Source organism: Canis lupus, chromosome 1 (genome assembly GCF_011100685.1).
Source record: "Canis lupus familiaris isolate Mischka breed German Shepherd chromosome 1, alternate assembly UU_Cfam_GSD_1.0, whole genome shotgun sequence".
Taxonomy (NCBI): domain Eukaryota; kingdom Metazoa; phylum Chordata; class Mammalia; order Carnivora; family Canidae; genus Canis; species Canis lupus.
Genome location: NC_049222.1, coordinates 2,427,378 through 2,452,612, shown reverse-complemented (window position 1 = coordinate 2,452,612; position 25,235 = coordinate 2,427,378). Strand labels below are relative to the sequence as shown.

The window sequence follows — 25,235 nt, the reverse complement described above, 5'->3', positions numbered from 1 at the left end:
TAAATATTTTAGTTTCTCAGGTGAATTTTTAATGTTGAAGACTTTTTAAAATCATTTTTTCCCTAAAATTATTCTTCTTAAAGATAATTCAGTAGTAAATGAACCAATCAACCTGTAAAAATCCCTCAACATTGAAGGACTTCTTCTATATTATGGGCCAGCATTTGCTGTGCCAATTCTCCTACGTTTAATCTTAAACATCATCCTATTTTCCCAATACATTATGAATCAAAATGTGTTCTTTACTTTTATAATTTTCTGCTATTTTTCTTCACACTGAATGAAAAGAGAAGAAGCGAGCATGGACAACCAAATGGAAGATTGAAGTGAGAAACTCTTTTATTCTCTAAAATGGAATCAACATGAAGGAAAAGAAGTTCACCTGTCCAGGGACGTGCTGGGTAAGATGTGTCTCGGGGGCAATTATGTTCCGTATGTAGCACACCCTACAGAATGCCAGTGAGCCCCATTGATAGGGACAGGAATCGTCCCACGGAGCCTTAATGGGCTTAAGCAATTAGATTCAGTGTCTGGCTCCTGGGAAGTGCTGTGATGTGGCTAGAAGGGCAGAGGCCGCTGCAGACTGAGGGCTTCCTGAGGCTCTCCCAGCGGGGAAGGGACTCCACCCTGCAGCTCACTCTAGCCTCCTGTCCATCCCCAGAGGGAGAACACTGCAGGCAGCACGTGCAGGGCTCTCAGGGGAGCTGCTGCACAGGGGAGACAAAGACTAAGCTGCATGGCAAGGGTTCTGGCTGGAGAAGCCCTCGGCTTCCCGCCACCACAGGACTGAGACTTTATCAAGGGACCCTGGGAAACGCCCCCACCTCCACCCCTCGGTGATGCCTGCTGGGCCATGACCATGACAGTGGGAGCCGAGAAGGGTGGCCCTTGGGAAGCCCCGGGTCAGGATGGGAGGCAGACCCAACGGAGTGCCCACCAGGGATCTGAGGTCCCTGGCACCCAGCACCACAGCAGCCATGCCACACAACCCAGCTCACAGCCAGATGAACACAGAACCTCACACGGAAGCCCTATGACCCCCAGCTCCTGTCACCGTGCCTGGCTCGCAGCAAAAATGGCAAGGCGACCAAAGGCACGAAAGAGTGGGCTGGAAAGCGAGGTGGCATGGAAATCGGACTCAGGGAAGCAGGCCCCAGGTCTGCAGCCGATGCGCAGGCTGAGATCAGGGGCTCAGGAGCTGGCGGAGCAGCAGACGCCGCTGAGAGGGCGGAAACCCCAAGCATCCAAACAGGTGCTGGATTCAAATATGGTGGCGGGACTGGAGAGGGCCTTAGCCCCTGACAGCTGGCTGGCATGCCTCAGGGAAGAATCCTTGACCTTGACGGCCAGTCAGCAGAAACGTCCCCACTGGAAGGCTGAGACACAGGGGAGCATGCTGGTAGCACACACACAACAGGTGCTACAGCAGAGAGGCTGGCAGAGGGATCTCCGGGCACAGGCCTGCACTTCCCAGATCCACCCCCAGTGAGCCAGTGTGCAACCTGAGCTTCCGTCCCACACCCACCAACAGTGGGTCACATGGTGGGCAGCTCCCACCCACATCCTTCTCCGTGCTGGCCACCAGCCCTGGCAGAGCTCTCTCCTCGGTCGGAAAGGGCCTTTCACAAACTCGAAATTGTTTTTTGAGACATTTTTTGGGAAAATCCTTTTTAAAAAACTTGACATGGTGATTCTAAAGCTCATTTGTAAGAATACAGGAGCCAGTTTGGCTGAGAAAATTCTAAAAATAAAAAGAAATGACAGGAGATCATGGTTCTTGATGCTACCAAAGTTCACTGCAAAATCACAGCAATTGAAACAGATCGATGGATCAGAAGAGACGGTTTAAATCAAGCTCAAGTATGTAAGAACGTAACATAGTCTGTGCAGTATATCCAAATGGTGTCAAATAGATGGATTATTCTATAGGTGGGGTTTGAACAAGTGGACAATCATGAACACAAAAATAAATGAATAAATGTTAAAAACGATGTATTAATTTCCATTTCTTTCCAAGTAATGATTTAAAATATTATTTGAATTAAAGATGTCAATGTAAACATTAAAGTCACAAAATTACCAGGAGAAAAACAGGAGGATATTTAATTATTGGTAGGAGCTGCAGAGGAAATTTAAGAAGATTGCTGAGGACACTTCCAAGGGCAAAATATAAAAGAAAAAACCACTAAATGTACCTACATTAATGCTAAAATGTTCCAAGTACCCAAACTTCTCAAAACAAAATTAAAAAAGACAGCAGACTCCCACATGCTGTCGGAGGCACGCTGACACCCTGGAGCAGCAGCGGCCACCCTGCAGCGGGCCCCTGGCTGCTTCTGCACAAGGGTGGTAGCGCTCAGAAAGCGGCATGTGTTTCACTTCCTGAGTTCCTATGTTCTTCTTGTACAGTTTCATAAAGCAAAAATCATACAAATAAATGACACTCTTTAATAGAATTTCTAGTCCTGGGTTTTCTTTCTTTCTTTCTTTCTTTTTAGAGATTTATTTATTGGTGAGAGAGCGAGATAGTAAGCAGGGGAGTGAGGGGCTGAGGGAGAGGCAGGAGGTGAATCTCCAGGGCACCCCTTGCTGAGCTCAGAGCCCAGCGAAGTGGGGCTCCATCTCACCACTCTGAGATCAAGACCTGGGCTGAAATCAAGAGTCGGGCGCTTACCCGACTGAGTCCCTCAGGCGCCCCTCCAGTCCTGAGTTTTCAAGGTCACTGTAAAAAAATTGTATGGGCATCTTACTACCTAATCATTAGAAAATTTTGATAATATTTTAAATGAGATTAAATGTAAAGAATTTCCTTCTAGTTGATATTAAGTATTTGTATTTCCTCCAACGAAGGCAAAAGTAAATAAAATGTCATTTCGTATGTAAATCGACTTTTAGGAAAGGCTTGAATACATTTCATGAGATAAAAATGAAATATTATGCATCAAACCAGAAAGATCATTTCTTTTTTTTTAAAGATTTTTATTTATTTATTCATGAGAGACACAGAGAGAGAGGTAGAGAGACACAGGCAGAGGGAGGAGAAGGCTTCTTGCAGGGAGCCCAATGCAGGACTCTATCCCAGGACCCCGGGATCATGCTCTGAGCTGAAGGCAGATGCTCAACCACTGAGCCACCCAGGTGTCCCCAAAAGATCTCTTCTTACTGATTCCAGGGTCTGTGCAAGACTTACTGCAGAAAGATTTGGACGCCAAGGCCGATTCTTGAAATAATAACCGTATGTCTTGTATTAAAGTGGTAACATATTCTAAAATGTTCTTTAAAAGTGGAGCCAAAAGTTGGAAGTCAGACCACGAAGCCTCCAGAGATGAAGAAATAAAACCGTTGTTCAAACTAAATCATAACTTGTGCGCTGCTGGCCAACTCAGGCCTTCCAAGAGACCAGGGTGGGGTGCAGGGTGGGGGTACATGCAGCATTGGGGCACATGCTCTGAGCAGCCGGCGGGGATGAGATCGTGCTCAGGAAACATCCACGTGGATAAGCTGAAGGAGGCATGAGCAGTGAGCAGTGATGGGCATTTCCCAGGACCATGTGTGTGTGGAGATGCAAGGAAGAGTGGACACCATCCAAGTGCACAGAATTGTGTGGGTTGAGGGGAGGCCCTACTGGTGGAGATGAGAAATGTTCGAGTTTTATTAATGAAGTAGAAAAGGAATGAAGCTAAATGAAATCTAATTAACGTCTAATATCGTAAAGGGAAATACTACTCATTTGTGAGTCTAGATGATGATTGTAAATAATTGTAATGGCCTCTTTGCTTTCAGTAAAAGCTATGCAAATAAGTCCCTTTCTCGTTGTAAAATTCTAAATGATATTAATAGAAATCAGTGTTTTAAATAAATATTAACAGCCATGGTTTCATTTTATTTAGCAAAGAATAATCATTGTCTTACATCTGGAATTGCTACACTTTCAGAAATTCGAAATGAAGATATGCTCATTCTGGGAATCATCCTGTCCGTGTTCCCACGCCCAGAATCCTCACACTGGCCACCCAGGGAACAGGACAGACACGGCGTTGCCCACCTGGAGCCGCACCCCAGCTGTGGGGGACACAGCTCACTTTCACACAGAGAGAAGACCAGTGAAGATACGTGCCATGCGGGAAGCCAACGGGATACAAATATTTTGAAATAAAATTGTTCTTCTTATTAAAAAAAAACAAACTAATTTTATATAATGTAAATAATGAGTATGCAGTATTCTATTCTAATGAAGTGTGTTGAAAACATTTTTCTTAACATTTTGGCCGTGGCTCCTTTGTCACTGACATTGACGCTTGGCCTTCCCATGGCCCTGGTACCCTGGGTGCTCTCAGTGTCCTCTGGCTGCCTGTCACAGGGGAGTGGATAGGTGTCATGGGCTCCAGAGGATGCTTAGAGGTTTGTATGAAACCTTACAGGTCTCCCTTTGTCCCTACCTGACCTACCTGGGGTCGAAAGAATGTCTTCCATTGTTGGCAACAAAAATCCTCCTGCAGGGAGCTGTGCTCACTTCTGAGGCTGTCGATTCAGTCTCACTTGTATATGGGTTTCCGTGGCCAGCAATTCAGTGGAGGCAATTCATTAACTCATGAAACACTCTTCAGGGATGTTCTCGTGATGAGTGGACATGCTGTCTGTAGAGGAAGATGACAAATAGCTGTGGGTCCCAAGAATGCTGGGCTTCTACTCTGGCAGAGGGTCCTCCCTGGGCCTATGGGACGACTGAGAAGTGAAGACACTTGGGGCTGTGTCTTCACCCTGCGATTCAGGCCTGAGCTACCACAGGACTCTGCCTCTCAGAGGGAAGTGGAGACACTTATAAATGTGAAGTTTTATAAGAATTTGGAAGTAATTTGCTCATGCAAACACATTGCAGCATGAAAAGGAATTTGTAGGAAAAGCTGATGGTACAGAAGGCTAGTCAGTCTCCCAGCATGAAAGAGATAACAAGAGTAGCTTTGCTGATAAAGATTATGATTTTGCTCCTTTACAACACGGAGTTTTACCCTTTGGATATTGCCAAATCCTTGGGCAAACATAGACATTTCCTTTCTTTATTTTTATTTTATTTATTTATTTGATATTTGGGGCCATCATGAGCCACTTACTGGGAAAGAAATCGCATCACAAGTGTGGAATCTAGGATTGCTGTGCTTCGGGATGATTCTGAAGGAATGACTAATCTGACTTTCTAAGATCTCAAATATTACCTTTTCTCATACCTGTCTAGGTGGAGGCAATTTTTTGTTACTTATTGTGATTTACCCCAAGGCAATCTATGTTTTGCTTATAGAACTTTAAAAATTTCAAAAAAGCTTAAATCATGGTAAACCTTTATTTTTAGCTAAAATCAGGCAGTCTTCTTAAGCTGGATTAATTAGAATCAGAGACACAAATATGAATCCAGAAACGAAGGAGTGATGTGTCCTCCTCACAAATGCTGCAGATAAGGGCAGCACGAGCGGTTTTATGAGCTCCTCAGTCTTTCTGTTTGATGACATCGTTGTAATGCTGTAGGGTCTTTGAAGGCCAGTGGGTGCTGTGCAGGTGGCGAGGACTGTTCTGGGGCAGGGCAGGCACTGCAACTTACGGGAAACTCCCCCAAACCTAGGCTATCTAATCTCTGAAGGAAAAGGCCATAAATAAACAATTTGTCCCCACAAGTGAAAAAGGGAGTCGTCTGCCTGAAAATCCTTCTGAACAGTGATTCTGCCCCGGGCTCCAGCCCAATGTGTCGCTCAGAGTGAGACACTGCAGACGTCCACGCACGGTGTGGCCAAGGCAAGACGGCTTTGCGGAGGGTCGGGGGTGGGGGGTGGCTTGTTCTTGGAAAGCCTGAAAGAATCATCCCCGTGCTCCACGAAAGTGGGGTGGGCTCCCGAGCCATAATAAAAGGCCATGCATCCATAGCATCTTCCAGCAGAAACGGGAAGAGAGATACCCCAGCCTCGCCAGCCTACGTAAGAGGAAGACGAGTATGCAGAGAGAATCAAGGTTTCCCTTGGGGAAGGAAAAGGGTGAAAATAACCCCTCATTCCCTGCGGGAAAGATAATGTTACAGGACAGGCTTCCTTTCTCTGCTTCTGCAGAACATCAGCGATGAAACCTCCGTGCAGGTGTGCAGGTGTGCAGCTGCTGGGGCTGCCCCCGGTCACCAAGACACAGGAGCGAGCGGATGGGTGGGGCCCACCAGGTGGGGTGGGAGAGGGCACAGCGGTCCTACGGGACGTGATAACTGTGCGATCAGCTGAGGCTGAAGGCGCATTTGCACGTGCAGCCAGCCAGCGCTGGAGATCGTATCAGGGATGTGGTGACCGGGTCTCGGGGCTGCGGCCACGTCGGGGAGCACGACTCACACCGTCAGTGCCAGTTTCCTCGTCTGCCTCACCTTGTACACACAGAGCTCCACAGGGCCAGGAGGGCCTCTCTTCAGTGTGGATCTCCTGCACCCAACACAGTGTGTGGCCCTAGCAGGTGCTTCAGGCATCTTCTGTGGCTTCTGGACTCCACTTCAGGTGGCCGATATTCCCCACTGCCTCCCTCGGAGACAGAGGACATGTGGTTGAAAAGGCAGTTCTCAGGCTTTTGTTCTGGGAAACAGCAGAGAGGAAATGTCACCATCAGTGAGGACCGCTCACCAGGACCAAGGCATGTGGGGATGACAGATCCTCTCTGTGCGGACCTTTGCTTGAAACCCACTCAGCCTCATGTAAAGAAGCATCTGACTCAGAAGCTATCAGCCCAAACTACGGAGGGTTTTTCGACAAATGCAGTTTACAAAGGACACACAGAAGATGTAGAAACAACTGCAAGGTCAAAGAAGTTATACAGGTGTCTAATGTAAACGCAGAAGGACGATGTCAGGAGGGCACGTCTGGAGTCCGAAAGTGGTGTGGGCGAGCTGGGACCAGACCAGGGGGGTCCGTCCTGCTCCATGAAGGGGACATTGAATGACAGGGAAAATCATGCCCCGAGTGGCCTCATCCCCTCTCTGTAGATATCAGGAGGGAACCCATTAATGAAAACATTACAGGAATTTTTAGAAGCAAGAAAACATCGCATATAACGGGCCAAGTCTCCACAGTTCTCATGCCCCAGTTGATTCAGGGGTCATGGTTTCGAGGAGTTGTGCGGAGAGGGACTCCCCTGAGTCACTAGCTGCCTGCAACCTGCCCTGTCGCACCCTGTCTTGACCTGTCCCGTCCTGTTCCATCCTGCTCCTGGTTCTGGTCCTGCTCATTTCCTGCTCCTCTTTCTGCTCCTGCTCTCCTCCTGCTCCTCCTCTGCTCCTGCTCCTTCTCCTGCTCCTCTCTTGCTCCTTATCCAACTCCTCTCCAGCTTCCGATCCTTCTCCCCTCCTGCTCCTCTCCTGTTCCTGCTTCTCTCCTGCTCCTGCTCCTCTCCTGCTCCTGCTCCTCTCCTGTTCCTCTCCTCTTGTGCTCCTCTCCGGCTCCTGCTCCTCTCCTCCTCCTCCTCCTGCTCCAGCTCCTGCTCCTGCTCTTGCTCCTCTCTTGATCCTGCTCCTCTCCTGCTGCTCCAAATATCCTGCTCCTGCTCCTGCTCCTGCTTCCCTCCTACTCTTCAACTGTTCCTGCTCTCTGTGCTTCTGCTCCAGCTCATGCACTACTCCTGCGCCTGCTTCTCTCCTGCTCCTGCCTCTGCTCCTGCTCCTGCTCCTCTCCTGGTCCTGCTCCTCTCCTGCCCCTTCTCTTATTCTGCTCCTACTCATCTCCTGCTACAGCTCCTCTCCTGCTCCTGCTCTTCTCCTGCTTCTGCTCCTTTCCTGCTCCTGCTCCTGCTCCTCTGTGACTCCTGCTCTTACTCCCCTCCTGCACCTCCCCTGCTCCTGTTCCTTCTCCTGCTCCCATGCCTCTCGTGCTCCTCTCCTGCAACTCTCCTGCTCCTGTTCCTCTCCTGTTCTTGCTCCTCTCCTGCTCCTCTCCAGCTCCTGCTCCTCTCCTTCTCTTGTTCATCTCTTCCTCCACAACTGGTCCTCTCCTGCTCCTCTCGTGCTCCTGCTCTTCCTTCTCTCATGCTCCTGCTCCCCTCCTGCTACTCTCCTACCCCTGCTCCTCTCCTTCTCCTGTTCCTCTCCTTCTCCTCTCCTGCTTCTCTCCTGTTCCTGCACCTGCACTTCTCCTGCACCTGCTCCTGCTTCGGCTCCTGCACCTCTCCCACTCCTGCTCCTCTCCCGCTTCTGTCCTGTTTCTTCTCCTGCTCCTTCTCCTCTCCTGCTCTTGGTGTTCTCCAGCTCTTCTGCTCTTGCTCCTCTCCTGCTCTTGCTCCTCCTCCTGCTCCTCTCCTCCTCCTGCTCCTTTCATGGTCCTCTCCTGCACATTTCCTGCTCCTGCTTTTTTTCTGCTCCTGCTCCACTCCTGCTCCTGCTTCTGCTCCTCACCTACTCCTGCTCCTCTCCAGCTCCAGCTCCTGGTACTACTCCCCTCCTGCACCTCCCCTACTCCTTTCCTGCTCCTGCTCATTCTCCTGCTCCTCTCTGGCTCATGCACTAAGCCTGCTTCTGCTCCTTTCTTCTTCATTCAACTAATCCTTGCCTGCTCATGCTCCTTCTTGTCTCCTGCTCCTGCTCCTCTCCTACTCCTGTTCCTCTCATGCTCCTCCCCTGTAACTTTTCTGCTCCTGCTCCTCTCCTACTCTTGCTCCACTCCTGCTCCTACTCCTCACCTGCTCCTGCTCCTCTCCTGCTCTGGCTCATGCACTACTCTTGCTCCTCCTCCTCACTTGTTCATGCAACTGCTCATTGCCTGCTCATGCTCCACTCCTGAACCTCTCCTGTCCCTGCTCCTACTCCACTCCTGCTCTTGCTCCTCTCCTGATCTTGCTCCTGCTCTCTCCTGTTCCTGCTCCACTCCTGCCCCTTCTCTCCTTCCCTTGCTCCTCTCCTTCTTCTGCTCCTGCTCGTCTCCTGCTCCTGCTCTTGCTCTTGCTATTCTCGTGCTCTTCTTCTGCTCCTCTCCTGTTCTTGCTTCTTTTTTGCTTCTCTCCTGCTCCTGATCCTTCTCTTGCTCCAGCTCATGCACTATTCCTGCTCCTGCTCCTCTCTTGTTCATGCAACTGCTCCTTGCCTATTCATGCTTCACTCCTCCTCCTGTCCTGCTCCTTTTCCTCTCCTGTGCTTGCTCCTCTCCTGCTCCTACTCCTCTCCTACTCCTGCTCCTCTCCTGTTGCTGCTCCTCTCCTGCTCTTCCTCTGTTCCTGCTTGGCTCCTGCTCCTGCTCCTCTTGGGCTCCTGCTCCTGCTCCTTCCCTGCTCCTGGTCCTCTCCTGTACCTCTCTTGATCTTGCTTCTCCCCTGCTCTTGCTCCTTCTCCTTCTCCTTTCATGCTCCTCCTGATCCTGATCCTGCTCTTCTATGCTCCTCTCCTGCTCCTTTTCTGCTCCTGCTCCTCTCCTGCTCCTTTCCTGCTCCTGCTCCTCTCCTGCTCCAGGAAGATATTTCTGTCCCGCTGCTCTGCCCTCATCCTTGGCTCTCTCTTTCCCACACTCATTTTTTTCTGTCAACATTAATTTATCACCAATGGAAAATTTGCTTGTTCTCTTAAAAAAACAACCTAACGACAAGAAATGTGAAGCATAAAGCATGTAAGAAGCCAGAATCATGCTCATTAGATAGAAACACTAATAATAATTTGTACTTTAATAATTTAAATAATTTGTACAAATTAATTATTTCATAATTTCCATATGTGTACATATTTGAGATAATTACTAAAAAAGAACAATATGATCTATTCTCTTTTGCAAGTTGCCTTTCTTCTTGGTGTGCTTTGGCTCTGTGTTCATTTCATCTCCTTCCATTATTAATCCATATGTTAGAAGAGTGCTTAGCATACAGTAGGCATTAAATAAATGCTTGTGGCGTGGGTGGATGCATGGAAGAGTGACAGGCACATTTTAATGTGTGTGGCCTAGGCAATGGCCCTGTGTGTGGACGGGTCTGAAACTGAGTTCTGGGCCTCCCCTCCCCACTCTCCGGGGTGCCCTGCACCTGGTCCTTCCTGACCTTCTGGAGGACTCAACTGGCCTAGTGCTCAGTGAAGTGCCCCAGGAAAGTGGCCCCCAAATGGCTGTGTGGGGAAGGATGACTCTTCTTCCCACCAGGTCCACTGGAGCTGGTGTTGGCCATTGGGATTCCGTTGAGATTTGGGGAATTATTTTTATAGCAGAGAGCCTATCCCAACTCATATAGTAACCATTCTACTCGTTCTCCAGATATTTTTATTGTTATACGGAAGTCCTGCCAACAAGGGTGATAACAGATGGTAGCCTTACACCATGGCCAATGCTCTATATTATTAAACTTGAAAAAGTGCTCACTGCTGTGGAACAAGAAATCTCACTGTGATTTCATGTGGATCTAGTCAGGGATTCTGTGTTCTTTGCTTATTACCTCTTCTGTGAGGTGGCTGGGGGAGCAGAATATGAAGAGGGGAGAGAGGGGGAGGGGAGGGAGAGGAAACAGAGACAGATGGGGAGATTGGGAGAGAGGGAACTCAAGGTCCCCTGCTGCCTGGCCCCAGCTGTTTGAGTCTCCCCAGGTAGCTCAGCCCATGAGTGAGGAAGCCTGGGCTTGACCCCGAATTCAGACACCTTAGGGCATCTATATGGACCATTGGCTGGGGGGAGGAAGGCCACTGTCTGAGCCCAGGTCACAGCCAGAACCATAACAGGTCACCATGAAGGACATCATTTTGCTTCACCATGTCTGTAGAGGTTCATCACATAGCAACAGGTAACCCCAAGAGTTCCCATGTGATTTTTACCAGTATGTGAACATTTATCCAGGCCTGAGGTCAATCGTCCTCTCCTCACAAAGAAAGCAAACACTTTAGCAGTATAAGATGACCTTAGGAAAAAAATCTGCAACTCTGAAGACACTTTTTCTGGGCTGAGATGACGATACACCCCGTTTGTCTAGGGTGGCCCTAGTTTGCATATTTTGTATATTTGTGATTTTAAGGAGCACTTTTTTTTTCTCAAAAGTTTGGTTGATAAGTTGTAAGCTCCTCTGTTTTATGGAATCATCACCTGGTTAGTGGCTTCAAAAACCAGTACTTTGCACTCTGTTAAGCTACTTGGAGAAACTTTGACAGCAGACAGAAATAAACCAGTTGGTAACTGTGCTCCCAGATGGGTGTGTGTGTGTGTGTGTCCACCCCAGGCCCTGGGAATATGACCTTCTTTGGACCCACGACATTTGCAGGTGTAATCAAGTTGAGACTAGGTCATGGTGGAGCATGGCAGGCCCTGACACAGTGACCAGTGTCACAGGGAGTCCAGGACCAGAGTCATGGACACAGGAAGAAGTCATGCATCCTTGGAGGCAGAGCTTCAAGAGACACTGAGGATTTCTGAGACACCAGAAGCTGGAAATGCTGGAGCAGGAGGTTCTCCCCTGGAGCCCTCACGGGGGACTCGGGTCTGACTGTGAACTTCTGTCCTCCAGGCTGAGAGAGAATACACTTGTGGTGGGTAAGCTCCCCCATTTATACTGATCTATGACAGCAGCCAGCGGCCATAGAAAACTAGTGGAAGCAGCAAAGACATTCTCCATTAAGGCCACAGATCAATGAGGAAAACACAACCTGGGTGAGAGTTTTAGCTCTTGCAAGCATGAAGTCCATGAGGAGCAGGTGCTCCCCGGAGTGATGAGGAAGGAGGTGTGGCCCTCTAGTTCAAGCCTGCGCTGACCGGCGTGCCACTGGGATCTCTGTCGAGCTTCCAGCCCCTCACCCCGACTTTCTCCTGCCACAGATCCTGCCGTTTTCAGTGAGAGTTTGCAGAAACTGCCTTCTTGTCTTGCTTGGGGACCAGGCTGTCATGGTTCCTTGAGAATGGACAGCCAATGGTAAAAACCAATAGGTCTTAGAGCACCTTGCTTGTCTTTTTCTCACTTAAAAGTGTTCTTCCATTTCACCAGGTAATTAAAAATGATACTAGGAAGGAAAAAAAGAAAGAAGAAAGAAGAAAAAAGAAAGAGAAAGAAAGAAAGAAAGAAGAAAGAAAGAAGAAAGAAAGAAAGAAAGAAAGAAAGAAGAAGAAACGGAAGAAGGCAAGGAAGGAAGGAAGGCCAGACGGCAGTCGTCCGTACTCTACTACCCCGCCCGCCCCACCTCCCTAAGCCGGCCAAAAAACGCAAGAAGCAAGAAGAGCTTTGATTTAAAATTGCTGAACCAATAGGCTAGGGCAAGATGGTAAAAGAGTAGGGGTCTCCAACTCACCTGTCACCACCAACTTACCTAGATAACTTTCAAACCATCCTGAAAGCCTACGAATTCTACCTGAGATTTAAAGAGAGAACGGCTGGAATGTTATAGAGAGAAGGGTTTTTGCTTCCTTTTTAAAAAAGTATTATTTGTTTATTTATTCATGAGAGACACACAGAGAGAGAGGCAGAGGGAGAAGTAGGCTCCATGCAGGGAGCCTGACGGGGAACTGGATCCCAGGACTCTAGGATCATGCCCTGGGCTGAAGGCGGCACTAAACCGCTGGGCCACCGGGGCTTCCCCGGGTTTCTTCTTATAACAAGGTAGGAAGACAGAAAAAAATAAAAAAGAATCAAGTGGGGGGGGTCCCCATGAGGAGCCGGACTAAGGCCACAACAAAAGCCTCTGGACAGGAAAGCCCAGCCCCGGAGAAGCAGGAACTTTCAAAAATCCACAATGGATTCTTCCGGACAGGAAGGTGCTTAGCAGGAAAATCCAGCCGAATCTCAGGAGGGGCGGTGGGGCCTCCAGTCTCCCGGGGTCACTCACAGAGGGGGGCGCACGGGGGAGAGCGCCCCACACCGCGGGCCCAGCCATAAAGGGCTGGAGCACCCGGCGGGGCCTTGGGGAGAAGCCGAGGGTCAGGGGGGACTCCGCGGGGGACCTGCTGCCTTTGGGGGACCTGGCCTAGAGCGTGATCCCAGTGGCACAGGCCCTGGATCCCAGGGCGCCGGGGACACAGCCCAGGATCCTGTGCTCCCCACGGGACAGAAGGAGGCAGGGAGGGCACAGGACTGCTAGGAGCTCCTGCCACCAGGGCTCCCAAGCTGTGCAGAGCAGCGCCCCTCACCCCCAGAGCATCCAGGCCCCTGTGGACTGGGAGCTGTGGTGGTTACTGCAGCACCTGACTCCAGGGCTGGAGAGCTGGCCACCGCCAGTGTCATTGTTCCTCCTGGTGTCACCTGTGCCTGGGAGGGGCGGGGCCCTAGGGCACAGAGGCCTCACGGGGTAAACAGCTCCCACTGAGCCTCGAACCTGGGGGGAGGGGGACGGGGCATCTCCTCCAGGTGCACACACCTGAGAGTCAGCACAGCAGCCCCTCCCCCAGAAGACCAGCTGTAAGGACAGGGGGAGAGCAAGTTCTCCACCGAGCAGCGCTGGAAAGATCAAGGGGAAGTCGAGGGATTTACAGTATATAGAGCCAGAGGGTACTCTTCCTTTTTTTTTTTCTTCCTTTTTCCAGTATAACTCATTTTTATATCAGACTGTAAATTTCCATTTTTTTCTCTTTTCCCACCTTAACTACAATATTTTACCACCTCTTCATTTTTAAGATTCTTCCTTTTGACTTTCATATTTCTAAAATTACAGGTCCTAGATATATTTTCCTATTCTAGATTCTCTTCAAGATACTCAACTTAATTCTGGAAGATACACAAAATATAATTTTTTTTGGTTTTGTGTATGGTTTTTTTCTCTGCCTCATTTTGTTCTACAATGGCAGAAGTTAATACCTTCTATGACATGACCAGTATGCATCCAAAACCAAGTGGCATACCGTACTGGTTCATTCTGTGAGATTCCTCAAACTCATTCTGCCCCCCTTTTTTTATCTCATTTCTGTTTTGGTGGTCAATGTTGGGGCCTTCTACAAGTATTTCTGGTTTATATAAATTTGGGACTGAGCATCTTCTAACATACATAACTTAATATATTCAGAACCGAGACAATGACTCTCTAGAACCACTCAGGTAGACTACATGCTGCCTCCACTACAACTTCCTCACCACCACCATCTCCCAGTCTCCCCTCCTTTTTTCTTCTAATTTTTTTTTCCTTTTTCTTTTTTTTTTCCTCTTCTTCTTTGGGATTCTTGGTCTTTTACTTTTTACTACTTTGTTTTAAAATTTGTTTTTCACTTTAGTGGCTCTTTTGCTTTATTTCATTCTGCTCTTTGTTTTCAATTTCTGGTCTCTGACCTCAGCGGAATCATCTAGGGTGAAATTTACTTAGGTCGTGGTTGATATTCTTGACTCAGCCCGCTCATACAGCCACTGTGTACTGAGCAAAATGACTAGAAAGAAGAACTCACCACAAAAGAAAGAATTAGAAACAGTATTCTCTGCCACTGAGTTACAGAATCTGGATTACAATTCGAGTCAGAAAGCCAATTCAGAAGCACTATTATAGAGCTACTGGTGGCTCTGGAAAAAAGCATAAAGGAATCAAGAGACTTCATGACTGCAGAATTTAGATCTAATCAGGCTGAAATTAAAAATTACATGAGATGCAATCCAAACGGGAGGTCCTAACAGTGATGATTCATGAGGTAGAAGAACGAGTGAATGACATAGAAGATAAATTGATGGCAAGGAAGGAAGCTGAGGAAAAAGAGAAAACAATTAGAAGATCATGAAGAAAGGTTAAGGGAAATAAATGATAGCCTCAGAAGGAAAAAAATCTATGTATAATTGGGGTTCCAGAGAGAGCCAAAAGGGCCAGAGGGCCAGAAAGCATATTTAAACAAATAATAGCTGAGAACTTCCCTAATTTGGGGAAGGAAGAGGGATTCAGATCCAGGAGATAGAGAGTCCCCCCCCCAAAAAAATCAATAAAATCATCCAACACCTCAACATTTAATAGTGAAACTTGCAAAGTCCCAAGATAAAGAGAAAATCCTTAAAGCAGCAAGAAACAAGAGATCCCTAAATTATATGGGGAGAAATATTAGATTAAAAGCAGACCTCTCCACAGAGACCTGGCAGGCCAGAAAGGAATGGCAGGATATATTCAGGCACTAAATGAGAAGAACATGCAGCTAAGAATACTTTACCAGCAAGGCTTTCATTCAGAATAGAAGGAGAGATAAAGAGCTTCCAAGATCAGCAGAAACTGAACGAATATGTGACCACCAAACCAATTCTGCAAGAAATATTAAGAGGGACTCTGTAAAAGAAAGAAGCCCAAAGAATTAATCCACAATAACAGGAACTGAATAGGTATTACGAAGACACTAAATTCATATCTTTCAAAAGTAACTCTGAATGTGAAAGGGGTAAATTATCCCATCAAAAGATGCAGGGTTTCAGACTGGATAAAAAGCAAGACCCATCTATTTGCTGTCTACAAGAGACTCATTTGAGACCTAAGGACACCTCCAGCCTGAAAATAAAAGGTTGGAGAACCATTTACCATTCAAATGGTCCTTCAAAAGAAAGTTGGGGTAGCCATCCTCATATCAGATAAATTAAATTTTATCCCAAAGACTGTAGTAAGAGATGAAGAGGACACTATATCATACTTAAAGGGCCTATCCAACAAGAGAAGTTAGCAATAATGAATATTTATGCCCACAATGTGAGAGCCGCCAAGTATATCAATCAATTAATAACCAAAGTAAAGACATACTTAGATAATAATACACTAATAGTAAGAGACTTCAACACGGCCCTTTCTGCAAATGACAGATCTTCTAAGCACAACATCTCCAAAGAAACAAGAGTTTTAAATGATAGACTGACCAGGTGGATTTCACAGATATATACAGAACTTTGCATCTGAACGTAACTGAATACACATTCTTCTCAAGTGCACATGGAACTTTCTCCAGAACAGACCACATACTGGGTCACAAATCAGGTCTCAACTGATACCAAAAGACTGGGATTGTCCCCGTCATATTTTCAGACCATAATGCTTTGAAACTTGAACTCAATCACGAGAAGAAATTTGGAAGAAACTCAAACACGTAGAGGTTAAAGAGCATCCTGCTGAAAGATGAAGGGGTCAAACAAGGGAATTAGAGAAGAATTAAAAAGATTTATCAAAACTCGTGAAACTGAAGACACAACCATTGAAAATCTCTGGGAAACAGCCAAAGCAGTCCTAAGGGGGAAATACATCGCAATACAAGCATCCATCCAAAAATTGGGAAAAAAAAATACACAAGCTAACCTCGCACCTAAAAGAACTGGGGAAAGAACAGCAAATAATACCTACACCCAGCAGAAGAAGAGAGTTTATAAAGATTCAAGCAGAACTCAATGAAATAGAGACCAGAAGAACTGTGGAACAGATCAACAAAACCAGGAGTTGGTTCTTTGAAAGAATTAATAAGATAGATAAGTCATTAGTCAGCCTTATGAAAAATAAAAGAGAAAAGATTCAAATTAATAAAATCACGAATGAAAAAGGAGAGATCACAACCAATACCAAGGAAATACATATTATTTTAAAAATATATTATGAGCAGCTATACACCAGTAAATTAGGCACTCTAGAAGAAATGGGTGCATTTCTTGAAAACCACAAACTACCAAAACTGGAACAGGAAGAAATAGAAAACCTGAACAGACCAATACCCAGGGAGGACATTGAAGCAGTCACCAAAAGCCTCCCAAACACAAAAGTCTAGGGCCAGATGGCTTCCCAAGGGAATTCTATCAAACGTTTAAAGAAAAAAAATACCTATTCTACTAAAGCTGTTCCAAAAGATAGAAAGGGACAGAATACTTCCAAACTCATTCTATGAGGCCAGCATCACCTTAATTCCAAAACCACACAAAGACCCCCCCAAAAAGGAGAACTATAGACCAATATCCCTGATGAACACAGATGCAAAAATACTCAACAAGATACTATCCAATAGGATCCAACAATACATTAGGAAGAGTATTCACCATGACCAAGTGGGATTTATCCCTGGGTTGCAAGGTTGGTTCAACACTCGTAAAACAATCAACGTGATAGATCATATCAACAAGAGAAAAAACAAGAACCATATGATCCTCTCAATAGATGCAGAGAAAGCATTTGACAAAATATAGCATCTATTCCTGATCAAAACTCTTCAGAGTATAGGGAAAGAGGGAACATTCCTCAGCATTTTAAAAGACATCTATGAAAAGCCCACAGCAAATATCATTGTCAATAGGGAAACACTGGGAGCCTTTGCCCTAAGATCAGGAACAGGACCGGATGTCCACTCCTACCACTGCTATTCAACATAGTACTAGAAGTACTGATTGCCTCAGTAATCAGACAACAAAAAGAAATAAAAGGCATTTAAATTGGCAAATAAGAAGTCAAACTCTCCCTCTTCACAGATGACATGATACTGTACGTAGAAAACCCAAAAGAGTCTACCCCAAGATTGCTAGAACTCATACAGCAATTTGGCAGTGTGGCAGGATACAAAATCAATGCCCAGAAATCAGTGGCATGTCTATACACTAACAATGAGACTGAAGAAAGAGAAATTAGAGTCAATCCCATTTATAACTGCACCCAAAAGCATAAGAGACCTAGGAATAAACCTAACCAAAGAGGTAAAGGATCTAAACCCTAAAAACTACAGAACACTTCTGAAAGCAATTGAGGAAGACACAAATAGATGGAAAAATGGAATCCATGCTCATGGATTGGAAGAATTAATATTGTGAAAATGTCAATGCTACCCGGGACAATGTACACATCCAATGCAATCCCTATCAAAATACCATGGACTTTCTTCAGAGAGTTGGAACAAATCATCTTAAGAGTTGTGTGGAATCAGAAAATACCCTGAATAGCCAGGGGAATATTGAAAAAGAAAACCAGAGCCAGGGACATCACAATGCCAGATTTCAAGGTGTACTACAAAGCTGTGGTCATCAAGACAGTGTGGTACTGGCACAAAAACAGACACATAGATCAATGGAACAGAATAGAGAGCACAGAAATGGGCCCTCAACTCTGTGGTCAACTAATATTCGACAAAGCAGGAAAGACTATCCACTGGAAAAAAGACAGTCCCTTCAATAAATGGTGCTGGGAAAATTGGACAGCCACGTGCAGAAGAATGAAACTAGACCATTCTCTTACACCATACACAAAGATAAACTCAAAATGGATGAAAGATCTACATGTGAGACAAGAATCCACCAAAATCCTAGAGGAAAACACAGGCAACACCTGTTTTGAATTTGGCCACAGCAACTTCTTGCAAGATACATCTATGAAGGCAAGGGAAACAAAAGCAAAAATGAACTCTTGGGACTTCATCAAGATAAAAAGCTTCTGCACAGCAAAAGAAACAGTCAACAAAACTAAAAGACAACCTACAGAATGGGAGAAGATATTTGCAAATGACCTATCAGATAAAGGGCTCATATCCAAGATCTATAAAGAACTTATTAAACTCAACAGCAAAGAAACAAATAATCCAATCTTGAAATGGGCCAAAAACATGAACAGAAATTTCACCAAAGAAGGCATAGACATGGCCAAGCACCTGTTGCTCCGCATCACTGGCCATCAGGAAAATACAAATCAAAACCACAATGAGATACCACCTCACACCAGTGAGAATGGGGAAAATTAACAAGGCAGGAAACCACAAATGACGGAGAGGATGTGGAGAAAGGGGAACCCTCTTGCACTGTTGGTGGGAATGTGAACTGGTGCAGCCACTCTGGAAAACTGTGTGGAGGTTCCTCAAAGAGTTAAAAATAGATCTGCCCTATGACCCAGCAATTGCAGTACTGGGGATTTACCCCAAAGATGCATATGCAGTGAAAGGCTGAGACATCTGCACCCCGATGTTTATAGCAGCCATGTCCACAATAGCCAAACTGTGGAAGGAGCCTCGGTGTCCATCGAAAGATGAATGGATAAAGAAGATGTGGTCTATGTATACAGTGGAATATTACTCAGCCATTAGAAAGGACACATACCCACCATTTGCTACAACATGGATGGAACTGAAGGGTATTATGTTCAGTGAAGTAAGTCAGTCGGAGAAGGACAAACATTATATGGTGTCATTCATTTGGGGAATATAAAAAATAGTGAAAGGGATTAAAGGGGAAAGGGGAGAAAATGAGTGGATAATATCAGAGAGAGGGTGACATAACATGAGTGACACCTACTCTGGGAAACCAAGAAGGGGTAGTGGAAGGGGAGGTGGGTAGGGGGCTGGGGTGACTGGATGACGGGCACTGAGGGGGGCACTTGACAGGATGAACACTGGGTGTTATGCTATATGTTGGCAAATTGCACTCCAATATAAAAACCACAATAAAATAAATAAAATAAAATCGCTGAGCCAAGGAAATTAGAGATACTGGAGCCACTGTGACTTGAATTATTGAATTCACACTGTGAATCTGAGTGTGAGCCTCAGATTCCTCCTGGGAATGGGGTGACAGGGCTCCCCACGGGGTGACTGTGCAGAGGGATGCCAACCAAGCAGAACCCCAACATGCTGTGTCTGCAACGCATTCATTTGACATGCTCCGTAATCTCATGGAAAATAATGCAACTTTCAAAAACAACTGACACTCAGCCCTCTTAAATACTGCCATACTTTTCCAAAGGATATGAATAAACAAAAAGTGGAGCGGTTGGGCTGCTTATGCATTTGTTCTGCTTCTGCCGTTGGTGAAACACCCATGGTCACTCTTCGGAGTGGCCACAAGGTTCTTGGAAGTTCACCTATAAAATGTTCCCCTTAGTTTCCCCCCAAAACCATTTAGTGTAACGTTCTTTGTGGGAGCATTCTGTACAAGAAGGATTGGTTTTCAGTCACTTTCCCTGACACAGTGAGTGGCTTCTCCCCCAACCCAGTCAGTGTGTGTGCTTATGTTATCAGGTGCTTCACCTCCAACCTCAGGGGGATGGGAGAAGGTTTGTTCTGTTCTGCAAACACCAGAAATACAGGGGTCGGATTTGAGAAGGAATCGGTCACAGAAGCATCCCTTGTCTGCTGTGTCCATTCCTCCCAGTAGTTGGGTGATTGGATGGGCACTGGGATGGGCCCGCATCCTCGAGGGGAAGTTACCAGGGCACCAGCAAGTGCTTTTCCTACCTCCCCAATATTCATGGAGAGGCCAGGAACCCTCTGTTCCTCCCTTCCCCTCAACCCACCCCGTTTAACCCACCAGCAATTTCTACCAACCTTTGCTGCCAGAGTGTATTAAAACCATCGACGTGACTCCATCTCCTTGTCCTCCGACCCTGGTTCAAGCTCCCATCACCACACGTCCAGGCTGCAGTGACTCTGCCTTTGCCCACATCTCTTGCAATCACATTTCCACCCAGCAACCAGATGCCTTCTGCAGGAAAACCCATCCTCTGTCTGCTCAGAAATCCCCAGAGACCCAGGCGCCTTGCCACTCCTAGGATAAAATCCAAATGATTGAAACATGTCCAGTTCTTGCATTGTGAGGCGGTCCCTTCCCACCTTTGTGACTCAAGGTAGACTCCCTCTGGCTGTCTCACTGCCTGTGTCAGACCTCCTTCTTCCTGACATCTCTCCCCAGAATGGAAGGCATCAACCACACAATATAAAATAATACACCCATGGCCCTTGTTGTATTCTCCGCAGTATCTAAGCACAACTGAAGTCACGCTGTTCATGCATCAACTTGTCCTACTGTGCGGTTTGCTTGCTTATTGCCCCTCAGTCTCCCAAGGTCCCCAGAGAGAATTGGCTCTCCAGGCAAAGGCCCTTGTCTCTGTGCCTTGTGCTATATGACCACGGAACACAGCTTGAGAAATATAAGTAAGTCAGTGCTTACCGTGCTCAGCCCAGGGGGATTTCTTTCTTTGGACCAGTCCAGTTATTTTCAAGAGTATATTATAACTGGGCTGGGGGATATTGTATCAACTAAATAAAATGAACAAGTATGTGACATGCTTGTTTGCATGATGTTTATTTTGTGTGGGACAGAGTTGTAACAGTTGGAAATAGATTAGCAGCTTATAACCAGTGGTGAAAGGAGAAACTTTCTGTGGGTGGGAGGATTCTTGGTAAGAAAATCAATCCCAAGTAATCTGTGTTTTAATTGTTTCAGCCCCAGTTTTTCTCTACCTTGAGACCTCTCTTACATCTGCCATTTGCCGCATGTACGAGGGTATCTGTCTAAGCACTAGAAAAATGTGGCAAAGCTGAAGAAATAGTTTATTGGACTTCGCAGGGAAGGGTTTGTTTGTTTGTTTGTTTTTAATTTTCATGCAAGGCATACATTCCCGTTATGAAAACAATGAATCTTATTGAGATTTTTACCTTTAGTGTGTGATGGAAAAAGGACATGGACATCCTGGTGAAAAATAATTGGATGGCTGTTTCCATGGAAACTGATAGAGGGACATCACTGAATTCTTCTGAAGAATAGCAATTGTAAGTAGTCGACTGCCAATCTCCCACGTTTATGTGAAGGTCGTTTCTATAAGCCCCAAATGAATGGCCTAAAGCGAGTCCACCTCTTCACTAGATATGCTGATGATGATCAATATCCATTGTGAGATGACCTGACCTGACCAGAGCAGCAAGACCATTACTCGATGTGCTTTCAGAATGAGACACAATCCAAATGGGAGGTCAGAATTCTATGGCTGGAAGTCCACACATTAAGATGATTAATAATTAAATATTTATTAAACTTTGTGTCCAAAAGATTAATCAAATATATATATATATATATATATATATATATATATAAAGAATAAGCTCTTCCCTTAATATGTTAGATTTGAAAAGGACAAGATTCTTAATGCACTTTTTACATTTTTTTTATTATTTTATTATTTTTAATGCACTTTCTATGTTGAGTTTTATTCATCTTAATTAGAGAACAGAATGAAACTCAGCGTAATGGTGACTATAATATGGTTAACTATTTGAGTATCTTATGGAGAGAATTCTATGAACTTCTTTGGTGTTTTAATTAGATGTTTAGTATATAGTTATAATGTGTTCTCAAATATTTTTGTTTCTTTTACACTTCACCCTATAGACACGTGTTATTATGCACTTGTCCACCAGGCACTGTGCTGCATCAAGCAGTGGAGATTCCACAGTGAAAGATAGACAAAGGATCTCAGCTCTCATAAGACTCATAAACCTGAGTGTTTATATTTAATTAGCTATCTTTCTTGTAGCTGTCTTTTTATCACAAAGAATGCTATATTTGTTTCTTTTCCCTTCAAAAAAACCGTATCTAGTCATTATTCTAATTTTCCACAGAAAAGACAATTCTTTACTTTCAGAATGTTATGGGACAATAAAATCTTTTGGCAGATTCGTGGGTACAATGGAAAAATAAACACTGGAATAAGTATCAGAAGATTTATCCAGTGTTCTTCTCAGATAAACTCACAAAGTAAATCACTAAATCTAATTTGTACCATTCTTAAAATGAGAAACACGATCTCATACTCTTTTCTCAGGATAATTGGAGCTTGGAACTGCGTGCTCTGTGACAGTGGCTTGGATGGTGTCCTGATGTGAAGCATGTTCTTCTAACCTACAGAGCTCTCCTCGCTCCTCCCTGAACAGCCAGCCCTGGTTGTACTCAGCCGAAATCAATGCAATCAATGAAAACAGCACACAAGTTCCACTGAACTTTATAGTCTAACATAGGCCTGGAGCTTACAGTTTTATTTATTTATTTATAAGATTTTATTTGTTTATTCATGAGAGACACAGAGAAAGAGGCAGAGACACCAGCAGAGGAAGAAGCAGGCTCCCTGCAGGGAGCTGGATGTGAGACTTGATCCCAGAACCCGGGTGGAAGGGCGATGCTCAACCGCTGAGCCACCCAGGCATCGCTGGAGCTTATAGTTTATACGGACGTTTGGCAGGCAGCCCCGATGCAGCCTACCAGGCTCTTACTTGGGAGGCATCCTCCTCTATATTCGCCTCCCCCCGCCCCCCCTCCCCCTTGCCCCACGCTGTTCACGCAGGCCTGGAGCTCCTTGCCCCGGGTCAATACGGAGCGAGCCGGCTGCCAAACAGAAAGAGCAAGGACTTAAGCGTTTGTTTTCCCACAACGCCGTCTGGTATTTCCTGCAACTGCGAGTGAATCGGCTGTTACCCTAAAATAAGAAGTTGAAGAGATATGAATGTCTTGGACAGCCTGCGCGCACACCCAGGGCAGCTCTTCTGTCTTTGTGAAGATGCGCACAGACCAGCGAGCCCGTGATAACCACCTGCCGAGTCAGCCAACAGCTGCCAGGACTCCGCTCCCGCCGCGCCCGCGATCCCACCGCCTCGGCAGCCCCAGCCCGGCGCCTGCCCCTGCGAGCGAACCCTGCACCCTGCGCCTGGGGCTGGGGGTGTGAGGGACGCACTCCCGTCACCCACTTCTGTTGTAAGGCCCAGCAGTGTAACACGAGGAGGTTTTCTGGGCGCGCTTGACCTGTATTCGGGAGCCGCTTAGGACGAGGTTCCTCTGGCTGCTCACAGAAGGCGAAGCCAGGGTTGCAAAGCATCAGAAGGATTCAGGCACCTGGCCCTGAACTTGGAGGTGCGGCGTGGCAAGGGGCGTGGGGGCGAGCCAAGGGGGACGGACGTCGCCCTACAACCATAAAGAACGAGGTCCTGCGGCAGCAGGAATGGGTTCGGGAGGGAGCCCCAGCTGCACACGGCGCTGCTCGGAGAGCCCAGCTGGCCGTGGGCCCTACTGGACGGGCGCCCACTAATGCACGTTGTTGTGACCTCCTAATGTGTGATAACCTGCTCGCAACAAGAAAACAAAGAGTCTCATGGAAAACTGCAGCCCCCAGAAATGAAAAGGAGGCGGCAGGCACATGATGCCTGGGTATTCTCTGACTGTTGGGAATTGTGATCCTTTTAAACAACGCTCTGCAGCTGAGCAGTGAGGGTATTCGTTCTGGGGGTTTGACTTTTCATGAACAGAGTTCACACTCCAAAGTGGCCAAGAGCCAGAGAGGGGGAATCAGAGACTATCCCTTCTCTGCCCAAAGGAGTTGCCATAAAGGATAGTCGGGGTTGTGGGTTTGATTGGGGAGCATCTGAAGTCAACAGACCACCAGTGGTAGAATCAGAGGTGCTGGGTGCCTTCCTGCAGGAAGGTGAGGCCGGGCACTGCCGTTCACCTGGGCATCTGGGAGCCCTGGGCCTGAGGGGAGCACTCCGTTCAGTTATCAGCAAATGGAAAGCAAGCAATACTCAACCAATCTTTTCTGCCAAAAAGAGAAGGCCATACTACCCTGAAGGTCAGAAGAAAACCATCAGCAGACAGCTGGCTACTCTGCCTGACAATTTATCCAATGTCCACTTTACACACAGCCTTTGAGAGACAGGAGGCAGAGGTCAAGGTGCAGGGGAGAGGCCAGAAGATGTTTCCTGGAGACCACACATGAGGGCAAGCGGCAGATGACGCAGGACTTATTCTCATCAGATTAAGCTTAATTAAAATCTGTCACATTAAACGGGCACAGGATTAATGCAAATGTTGAGGGGGGGGGTCAATGCACCAAAGAGAGAACTGGAAATTTACTTTAGAAATTACTGCACTTTTTAGAGATTAGTGGCTTATTAGACATGAAAAAATAGAACATTCTTTTTGTGTGTGTATGATTTTTTTTTGTATATTTTTTTTAATTGAAGTTTGATTTGCCGGCATGTAGTATAACTCTCAGTGCTCATCCTGTCAAGTGCCCCCCTCAGTGCCTGTCATCCAGTCACCCCATCCCCCCGCCCACCTCCCCTTCCACGGCCCCTTGTTGGTTTCCCAGAATTAGGAGTCTCTCATGTCCTGTCACCCTCTCTGATATTTCCCACTCATTTTCTCTCCTTTCCCCTATAATCCCTTTCACTATTTTTTTATTCCCCGTATGAATGAGACCATAAAATGTTTGTCCTTCTCTGACTGACTTACTTCACTGAACATAATACCCTCTGGTTCCATCCACATTGAAGCAAATGGTGAGTATTTGTCCTTTCTGATGGCTGAGTAATATTCCATTGTATGCATAGACCACATCTTCTTTATCCATTCATCTTTTGGTGGACCCCGAGGCTCCTTCCACAGTTTGTCTCTTGTGGACATTGCTGCTAGAAACATTGGGGTGCAGGTGTCTCGGCCTTTCACAGCATCTGCATCTTTGGGGTAAATCTCCGGCAGTGCAATTGCTGGGTCGTAGGGTAGCTCTATTTTTAACTCTTTGAGAAACATTCTTTTTAAAGCATGAATATAGAGATGCCTGGGTGGCTCAGTGGTGA

General features: G+C 46.3%; 2 long non-coding RNA genes across 3 annotated transcripts; one reads left to right on the top strand and one right to left on the bottom strand.

Moving 5' to 3' along the window:
• Window positions 1-3,029: 3,029 nt before the first annotated feature.
• On the bottom strand, window positions 3,030-20,380 carry LOC119870625. Of its 2 annotated transcripts, none has more exons than XR_005352991.1 (3): window positions 20,163-20,380; window positions 4,449-6,593; window positions 3,030-3,501 (listed from the first exon to the last, which is right to left on the bottom strand). It is a non-coding gene; the product is annotated as an uncharacterized LOC119870625 (long non-coding RNA). The 2 variants fall into 2 exon arrangements; XR_005352990.1 differs by having other exon boundaries at window positions 3,030-4,637; window positions 6,392-6,593.
• Window positions 20,381-20,519: 139 nt separating this feature from the next.
• On the top strand, window positions 20,520-24,556 carry LOC111090563. Its single transcript, XR_005352989.1, has 3 exons — window positions 20,520-20,768; window positions 21,279-21,386; window positions 22,436-24,556. It is a non-coding gene; the product is annotated as an uncharacterized LOC111090563 (long non-coding RNA).
• The last annotated feature ends 679 nt before the right edge of the window (window positions 24,557-25,235 follow it).